We start from the raw sequence: 10737 nt of genomic DNA on the forward strand, positions 1-10737 counted from the left end.
TTTGCCAAAGGCATGCTCCTGGCCAAGCCCTTGCTATCTCTAAGAACTGGCCCGCAGGGAGAGGCAGCCAGAAAGGTTGTTGAAGATGTCAAAACATAATGATATACAGAAAATACAACATACATGCACAATTAAAGTCAAACCTCGCACTCTTCCAGCCCATCTGCCTGAGAACTTCAGCAGACCCAGGGGAAGGCAGATCCCATAGCCTTTCCTGCGGTGCTTCCTCAAGGAAATGGTCAAGAAGCCAGAGGTTCCAGCCAGAAATGTCACCCCCTACCTTGCCTGCTCTGCCAGTGGAATGAAAAGCCCAAACTGTTCAGCTGTTTGTCATAGGCTACTGTCTCTCGTGGAAGAAATGTTTCTCCTTTGAGAATCAAGACCCCTAATGGAGAAGAGCCTAAGTTTAACCTGAAAGTAAAACGGCAGACACAAACCCAGGAGGAGGTCACTGGGAGTGATCGCGGAAGGACCTGAAACTGCGAAATCTAACAGGACAAGGTACCATATTCAGCACTTGGCTCAGTGCTTATACTGAGGGTTGTGCCAGAGGACGGTGCTTCATCCCTACAACGTGGTGTCCCCAGGTAACCTTTAGCTGAGCTTTCTATCTGGTCAGCAGCTTCTGTGCAGTGGGCCACATACTAGGACGAGTGAAATCCATGGCTCTCAGCCTGGTATGATGTCTTCTTAAAACGGATCTCTTAGACTGAGGCAACAACATGTCAGAGACAGTGTTGGTGGAGAGGTGCTTTTTTTAACTAATTTATTTTTTAAATTTTTATTGGAGTATAGTTGCTTTGCAATGTTGTGTTAGTTTCCGCTGTACAGCAAAGTGAATCAGTTACACATACACATATACCCCCCTCTTTCTCAGATTTCCTTCCCATTTAGGTCACCACAGATCATTGAGTAGCATTCTCTGTGCTAAACAGTAGGTTCTAATTAGAGAAGCCTCTTTATAAATCTTTGGGTGGTGACATTTTCAGATATATTTCTGGCACGATAGGCAATTTAATATCTAAAATAGGTAAAAGTTCCGTTGAAGACAAATTACTTCCCCCAACCAGCATGGAATGAGCTGACTAGACAACTGACCAGCAATAAAGGCTGAAAGGTCTCCTTAAGAAATGAAGCCGCGCCCAAGGCTCAGCATCGGTTTCTGCTTCTAGAAGGACGGGATGTATAATCATCAGTCTTGGTGAGAGAAGCTCACGCTCTTGAACCCATACATAGTCTCCATCCCTGCTGCTAAGGCCACTCTATTCCTGGGCCCAATGCACAAGCCTTGAGGAGAACGGTTGACTGGGGACACGCAGTCCCAAGAATCCATCTACATCTTTCTTCCCCAGACATTTTTGTTTCCAACTTGCCAATCATGTTCCATCCAGGCTCCTGAATAACCAATCCATTTGTTGCTGCCCAGGGGTCAATATATATGTGTATGCCGGATCGTCTTTCCTTCTGAAGAATTAAGAAACTCAAAGCTCTCCCACCGGAAGGATCTCCCTTTACCACTGCCTTTCAAAATCATTCCTAAGCTGGTAACATCACGTGTCAGCAGTACTTCTGAAGCTATAGCTCAATGTATGGGCTGAATTGTGTCCCCTACCAAAACCTATGAGGAAGTCCTAACCCCTGACACCTGTGAAGGAGACCTTACTTAGGAATAGGGTCTTGGCAGATGTAATCAAGCGAAGATGAGGTCATAGTGTAGGCCCCCATCCAATACGACTGGCATCCTTACAAGAAGGAGAAATTTGGAAAGAGACAGACACACACAGAGGGAAGACAATGTACTGACACAGGGAGAAGACAGTCATGTGATAACTGAGGCTGAGACTGAAGTGATGCATCTACAAGCCAAGGAACATGGAGGATACTTAGCAAACACCAGAAGCTACAAGAGGCAAGGAAGGATTGTCCCCTGCTCCCTGCAGAGAGAGCATGACCCTGCAGACACCTTGATTTTGGACTTCTTAGCTTCTAGAACAATGAGAGAATAAATTTCTGTTGCTTGAAGCCATTCCATTTCTGCTTTGTTACAGAAGCTCTAGAAAACAAAGACACATCATGCCAACTGCCTATGATTCAGACCCAAGTCCTCATTCCCCTCATGGTTGGTCATGGGGAACTCCCACGGGTTTGAGCTGAGGGAGAGGAATAATTTAAAGAGGGATTCTTGGCCCCAAATCCTGCCTCTTGAACCTGCTCAGGTCAGATCTTGAACGTGCCCTTAATCATACAATGGCTAGCTGCCGTGCCCTCCCTAAGGTTGGCTTGCTGGAATCAATAACACAGCTTATTATGACAGGCTTAGATCACATAATTACTGTGGGTCCCATGCCTCAGTATCTACTGAGGCCAGAATAATAACAGAAGCTATTTCTCAAGTAAAGAGGAGCTATGGCCTGAGAAGGGGCTGCCCTTGCTCCAGAACCCGACAGGGTCTGTGCTACAGTACCCACCCCTACTAGCACTTGATAAAGACTCCATCCAACAGCCTTACCCACCAAACTTAACTCCAGCTCTAAGAGGCATGCTTGAAACTACGGCTTACACGGCAGGTGCCACAAACCACAGCCAATTCCAGCTGCAGGGTCCTCTCTTGCTCTGTGCCCTGGAGCCTGGGAGACTTTTAAGTCAGCTGATAAGTGGATAAGAGCAGTATCCCCAGATGTGACAGACATGCTTCCAGCAAAATGCAAAGGGGCATACAAAGCTTGGCATCTAACTCTTAGTACCAGAATGTGTCAAGCAAAGTTACAAACACCTGCTAGGAATGTACTGACATGCCCCAGACCTCTGGGCCCCTAAAAACTTCCCCAGTGTGGCCAGACTCTAACTCTTCGTGAGATTTATCTTCTACTCTCTGGCACACATGTTTCTTACCAGGGCATCCATGGTACTGTTATAGACTGAATGTTTGTGCCTGCCCCCCCGAAAATTTGTATGTCAAAGCCCTACCTCCTAGTGCGATGGTATTTGGAGATAGAGCCTCTTGTCAATTTCTATTGATTGGGGAAGGCCAGGAACCCTGGTTGGTATCACTGAGACCTTTCAGTTCTGTCTGTGACTCTAGTTCCGACTGAGAATTTGGGGAACTGCATTTAAATAAAAATTAAACAAAAAATACGGTAGAAGTCAATTTGCTATGTGGACCTAATCACACCTCTCCAGATCTCGTTAGCTTCTTACCCTGGAGGCTGGCAAGAGAACCACTCCCCCTGCAATGCTGCAGTACAGGTAACCGGTTTTGAATTAACTGGTTCTTTTCCAAGAATGGATTGTTACCTTATCAGTTGCATTAGTATTTTAATTTATCTCTGCGACCACTACAGGTATTTTAAGAACAAATTTGATCAAAGTTCAATCTAGGAGAAAGAGAGCACATGTAATCATTTGCGAAACATCCTATATTGAAGTGGCTGAAGGTCTGTGTAAGAAGAGATCATTTCAATGAACGTCATGAATAAGCTGACCTCGTTTCTGATAAAAGCCCACCTAATTTCATTGGCTTCTAGCTTTGAGAGTTGCAATTAAGGTAAAGGTGCTTTGAGATAGGAAGTCCCTCTTTCTTCTGACCCTCTAGCAGGATATTGGTGACTTTCATTTGTATTAGACCTTCTAATTAATGCAGAGAAGTTTCTCAGTGCTTAATATCTTTCCCAGCATGTCTGGCTTAGACATTTAAATGCTTGAAATGTTCGAGGGCATTCTGGGTTCTTTAATTACTTTTCCTTGCATTATGGCCCACTTCTAAATAGGGAGAATAGTGTGGCCAAAGTTTAACTAGCTTTTCACAAGGCTTCCCCTCAGTGCTTCTCGTGTAATCACCAAGGCAGGCTTCCTGCGTTCTTTGTCTAAATTCTTGGCCAAAGTTTCAAAATTTTCATTAAACTTCATGATTTTTACATTTACTATTTCTCCTTTTATTATATGGATGGAGTTGACAAAGACCCTTTGTGTCTTTGTGTTTTACAAAGACATTGTTTCTCCTTCCCGCTAAGCTTTGCTGTCTTAAAGCAACCCTGTTTTTACTATTCTTTATTTTAAATAGTGAAAGAGCGTTGTGATATGTAGATTTCTCTAGTCACTAAATGTACCTCCGGCTTCTATTCACCTGCTTTTTATTTGTGAAAAACTAATTTTCAGTCAGATGAAGAACAATACTTGTAACCATGGATATTAATGGTAGAGTCAGGACTGGAATGCTAGTTTCCGCGTGCCAACGCTAGTGATTTTGGCAATACATTTATGCCTTCCTTTTAAAGTATTTTAGATCTAGCGCAAAATGATTTTGAGCCAATGTGGGCTTAACGTTCACCTCTTTTTTTTTTTCACTTGGAAGCTAATACCAATTTTAGAAATATACTTCATGTACGTTTCAATCTGCTAGAGGTTCTGCTAGGACAGTTCTTGATTTTTTTTTTTTTTCTTCTGTAAAGTAATTCCCTCTGAAGCTATAGCTATTGGCTGCTGGGGTAATAAACATATAAATATTTATGGAAGTGGAAAAAAAAAGCAACCATGTTTTATGGCCAAGTGCCTGGAACCTTCTAGATTTGAGCATAAAGCAACATTGCTATGAATTTTTTTTTTGTAGACCCTGGAAAATGGTAAACTCATTAACCTGAACACAAGTTGAATCAACTCTTAAAATTATGGTAATGTAGCAGTCACACCCTCACCACTCACTCAAGTGGTCAGATTTTCTCCTCCAAGTAGAGCTCTTTTGCTTATTTGCAAATGGACACTTCTCCGAAAATAATTACATTTACCTAATGGCCATGAAAAATAATCTTAAGTTGTGTCTTGGACATAACAAAGATATAATCATGTTTTGTGAGCCTCTAATCTTTGTAAAAACCAATAAAAAAGGAATGCTACCGAATAATTAGAAGATAGGACAGCAATGTATAGTTCCCTATTTGATACTGAAATCTGAATTTACCTATTAAATTTAATAGCTCCCCGTCATCACTCTGAGCCTTAGAATATTTACAGCAGTCTAGAACCTATAAAAGTTCCCAGTCACTAATGTATTTACTACAGCAGAATTTTTAAATATCAGCAAAATAAAATATTCATGTGTGGATATATGATACAAAATAATATCCCTTAATTAAATGTTCAGTATTCACCTCTATATGGATCACAACAAAGAACAAAGAAAATGAAAAGAGAAAAACTTCTGAATAATTATAACTGGTACCACCAAAATATATGTACTAAAATCCATATACTTTACTGACCGAGAATGTCTTCATTTAGATTCTCCTCTGAGTTCCTAACAGGTAGAATATTCAAAAGATAAGACCTAAATCTGTATCTTTGTCACGTGGATTTGAGACAGTTGCAGTTTTATCAGGCACCATTACTCCCACTCTTTTCTTTGTGATAATATCTGCAATTTAAGCATGCCATGATAACAAGTTAACAAAGTTGGTCACAAAGTGTAGCCTAAATTATGCAACGCATGTACAGAAAAACATAGTTTTGTTTGAGTCTCAAAGTGATATGCTATCAAGTAGCTGGCAGAAACAAACCTTTTCTGGAGAAATTAACTTTTCAATCAGGTGACAAGAAATTCTGCTTCTACTGTGAAGCAGGGAGCTGACAACAAAATGACCAGCCTGCAGACAGCAACTATGAACTCTCGGCAAAATTAAAAACAAACAAAATTTAAAAACCTTTATAAGCACTCTGGAGCCTGCGAAAAAATAGGCAGATTTTTAGGGGAGTTGAATCTTAAAGGAAGCAGTCAGCTACAAGTGAGGTCCCCATCTCTGCAGCTTTTCCCCGACTGCTGGGCCAATCATGAAGGCAGCGAGATGGGAAAGATTCTGCTAGAAATTCTGTCATATTTCTTGTTGGAGGAACAAGAGGGAGGACCCTGGGGCAACCCGGGCTGCAGAAAGGAGAGTCATAAAGCAGGAGTTCAAGTTCTGTGTATAAACTCTGCTTATATCTCCAGCTGAACCATGAACCTCTGTGTGCAGTGAAGACTGAAACACAGCCAACCATGATCTCAACAGCCACATACACAACAGAAATTGCAATTTGACTATAACCAGCTTTATTGCCTTCTAAGGCAAACCTTCCATATTCTTGCAAAGAATATTACAGAATCCATGTCTACAACATAACATCTACAATATTGAGGATACAATCCACAACTATACAAGATACAAAAGGCCAGAAAAGTATACTCAATATATTCTCAGAGAAAAAGACAATCAACTCTGTAATCACCTGCATGTTGGAATCAGCAGGCAAGGACTTTAAAATAGCTATTATAATCAAGTTTAGTGGAGCAAAAGGAAAAAGTATATATATACACAAATGAAAAATTAGGAAATCTCAACCAAGAGACAGAATAATATATAAACAGGTTTGTGTGTATATATATATATACACGGAAATATACATCTAAAAATAAAAATATACAATGCCTGAAATTTTTTTAAAAATTACTGAAACTGAGCAGTACCCTGCAGGGACTTCCAGGAGACAGAATCCCCCCCACCCCTGCTGCTATGTTTCATGTCTCTTGTTTGTAGAAAAGCTTTAGCCTCCTAGGTCTTCCAGGAGTTCCAAAGAGCAAATTTAATCACAGAAGTCAGAAAATGAAAAACAAAGGAAAACAGTCAAACAAGACAAAATAATAATAGTTTAGTCATAAAACAAAGTCAAGGACCTTTAGTTCCTCCTCAAGGGCCATAGATAATATCCTGAGCCATATCCCTGAGTTGTTTTGCAGATACTAAAACCCCCACTGGGTGGAAGAAGTCACCTGCATGCTGATCACCAGAATGTGGACCCCAGAATAGCTGGAACCAGAAGGCTGATGATGTTGATTCCCAAAATACCACCCAGTTACCTCACCACCAGCCAATCAGAAGAATGTCCACAAACGGATCAGGCACCTGACAACCCACACTCCTAATGCTGCCTGTAAAAACCCATCAGGGAGTTCGGGTCTTTTGAGCATCAGCTACCAATACCCCTTGCTTGGTGCCCTGCAATTAACACTGTACTTTCCTTTGTTACAACCCAGTGTCAATAGATTGGCTTTGCTGTGCTTCAGGCAAGCAGACCCAAGTTTGGTTTGGTAATATTACTGGATAAGTCTAGGAGTGAATAGAGATTAAAATGTAAATGAATATATGTAAGTGAATTTGAATATATATATATGTATGATTGTGCAATCTAAAAAGGTGAAAAAAATATTTCAGACACATAATAAAAGAGCCTCAGAAACTTGTAGGACAGTAACAAACTTTCATCGTAAGTGTAACTGGAGTCTCAGAGGAGAAGAGAGAGAGAAGGGCTCAGAAAAAAATTTTAAATAATGACTTTAAACTTCCAAATTTGGTTACATATATTTACAGATTCAACCATGTCAGCAAACCTCAAACAAGACAAATACAAAAGTCCCATTCCAAGGCTGCTAAGAGTCAAACTACAAAAGATGAAAAAGATAAAACTTTTAAGGCAGCCAGAAGGAAGCAATATATTATTTACAGGAAAACACTGATGCAAACTGTTAGGGATTCCCCCTCAGAAACTGGGTGCCAGAAGACTAAACAATATCTCACCAGATCTGCCCTTAAGAAATACTAAAGGAAGTTCTCCAAGTGGCAGAAAGAGGATAAGAGAGGAAAACTCAAATCTTCAGAATAAATGGACTATCATTAAAAGTTAATGGATAAAAACCAAATATAAAAATTGAAAATATATATATTATACAAAATAGATTATAAACATATTAATATGCATATATTGTTTATTAATGTAAATTACTTATATGATTTACTAATGCATAATTATATAATATAAAATATAAAAATCATTTTATACTTTTAAAATATTTAAATACATATACCTTTTTAAAGCAAGAAGTACAATCTTGTTATGAGGCTTTAATGTTTATAAATGTAATAGATATTACAGCTATAGCATAATGAATACTGGGGAATAATACTGAATGGGACAATGTACCAAAAATAAGATAAAAAGAAAACAAACTGTTCAAAGGCACACCTAAATCAATGCATATAAATAACTTAGTTAAATATAAATTAGTACATAAATATATGTGTGTGTATACATATGTACAATGTTTCAGCTAAATAACTAAGGTAATTGCACTGGATGCAAAAAGCAAGAACCAACTGTATGGTGCTTATACAAAATGCACTTCAAATATAAAGACCCATGTTGGTTGAAAGTAAACGAAAGAAAAGATACACCATAAAAACAGTAAGAATAAGGAGGCTGAGTGGCTTTGTTAACATTGGGTAAAATAGACTATAAATAGACTATAACAAAAGTAGTAGTACCTGATATAAATGGACCATTTCATAATGATAAAGTTGTCAGTTTATCAAGAAGACATGACAACCATAAATGTGTGTGTACATAAGACAGTTTCAAAACATGTAAAGAATAAACTGACAAAAAGGAAGAGATACGGGATTTCACAATCATAATCAGAGATTTTAACATCCTCTCAGCAATTTATTAAAACTTAGGTACATCAGTAAAGACACAGAATATATGAAAAACATGGTTAATTACCTTAACCTAACTGCCATGTAGGAAATCCTATACCTAAGAACTACAGAATAAACATTATTTTCAAGTACACATAGTACTTTCACAAAGATAGGCCCATATAGATGAGCCATAAAATAAGTCTTAAAAAAATCTTAAAAACCGAAATTCTACTGTATGGTAATAATAATCCCTGAGTATGTTCTCAGGGAAGAGCAAAATTAAAACAGAACTCAATAGCAATAAGATATATAGGAAAAATCCATAACTTGGGAAATCAATATATTTCTAAATAATCTATGGGTCAAAGGAAAAAATCACCAAGGAAATTAGAAAATATTTAAAACTAAATAATTAAAATATTAACATTTACATTAATATTTCTGTGAAAATAAAGCAGTGCTCATAAGAAAATTTATAGTTTAAAATTCTTTTACTATTATCATAAGAGAAGTCTTAAACCAATATCCTAAATTTCCACCTCAAGAAGATTTGAAGAGTAAATACAAAGAAAATAGAAGAAAAAAATACAAAGAGAAAAGCAGAAATCAATGAAATAGAAAATAGACAAACAAAAGAAAATAAAGTCAGTATCTGGTTATGGAAAATAAACAACAAAATTGGTATATAGCTAGCTAAACTGAAGAAGAAAAAAGAAATATCAGGAACAAAAAAAAAGGGGTTCTCATTATAGATCATAAAGAAATTAAAAGTATAGCAAGAAACTATTATCACAGCTTTGAAGAAATTGAACTCATTACAAATACTTTTCCAATTAAGAAATATCAGTCACTGATGTCTTTATTGGTGAATTCTATTGAACATTCAAAGAACAAATACACCACTCACAAAAATTAATTAAAAATGGATTAAAGACTTAAACATAAGACCTGATACTGTAAAACTCCTGGCTGACAACATAGAAAAGAAGCTCCTTGACATCTGTCTTGGCAATGATTTTTTTAGATTTGACACCAAAAACACAAACAACAAAAACGAAAATCAGTAATTAGGACTACATCAAACTAAAAATCCTCTTCAGAGCAGAAGAAACAATCAACAGAATGTAAAGACAACCTATGGAAGAAATATTTGCAAACCACATATCTGATAAGGGTTTAAAATCCAAAATATATAAAGAACTCATATAACTCAGTAACAACAACTACAAAAAAATTTGAGCAATGGGGAGAGGAAATGAAGAGACATTTCCTTCCAAAGAAGAATCCAAAAGGCCAATAGGTATGTGAGTAAATGCTCCACATCAATAATCAGCAGGGAAATGCTGTATTTACCCATCAGCTATAATCAACTAGAAAAATCACAAATTATCACAGATATCTCAAGTATGAAAAGAACTATAAGAAAGAATTAGGATGAACAATTCCTAGAGCTAACCTAGGTCTCCAACCACAGTGGAAAAATCTTTGTAATACAGTGTAGGCGTCTTCATAAGGATATTCCCTTACTAGAGGGGTAAATTCACCCTACACTGAAGGTTTATCTGGACCCACCCTAAGAAAGATTAAAAAGAAGTCTTGAAAGGATTCCAACAACTTAAGTGCATGCTGGAACAAAACCTAACAGTATGTTCACGAAACAAAACCCAGCAACAAACAACATAAAATTTTGCATGTCTGGCATCCAATCAAAATTTATGAGGCATTAAAAAAATGAAGAACAATATAACTCATAAACAGTAGTAAAGTCAGTCTATAGAAAGAGGCCCATAAATGACAGAGGTGATAGATCTAGCAGAAGATAAAACACAGGAATTAGAAATAGGCTCCACATTTTCAAGGAGGTTGAGAAAACTATCAGTGTGGTGAGGAGATAAAAGGTATACAAGAAAAACAGAATAGAGCTTCTAGATACTAAAAATATTATATTAGAAACAGAAAACATGCTGGTTGGGATGAATAAGAGATATGTAATTCAGAAGATAAAAACTAGTAAACTTGAAGACACAGCAATAGAAAATAATCAAAAGAAAGAAAAGAAAAAAGATAAAAAATAGTAAACAGATCATCAGTGAGTAAGTGGGCAGTAGTATGTAGTCCAATACACATATAACTGAGGGTGAAAAAAATATTTAAAGTACTTTAAGAAATAATGCCAGGGGCTTCCCTGGTGGCGCAGTGGTTGAGAGTCCGCCTGCCGATGCAGGGGACGCGGGTT

This window comes from Neophocaena asiaeorientalis, unplaced genomic scaffold, assembly GCF_003031525.2.
Source record: "Neophocaena asiaeorientalis asiaeorientalis breed wild unplaced genomic scaffold, Neophocaena_asiaeorientalis_V1.1 scaffold16, whole genome shotgun sequence".
Taxonomy (NCBI): domain Eukaryota; kingdom Metazoa; phylum Chordata; class Mammalia; order Artiodactyla; family Phocoenidae; genus Neophocaena; species Neophocaena asiaeorientalis.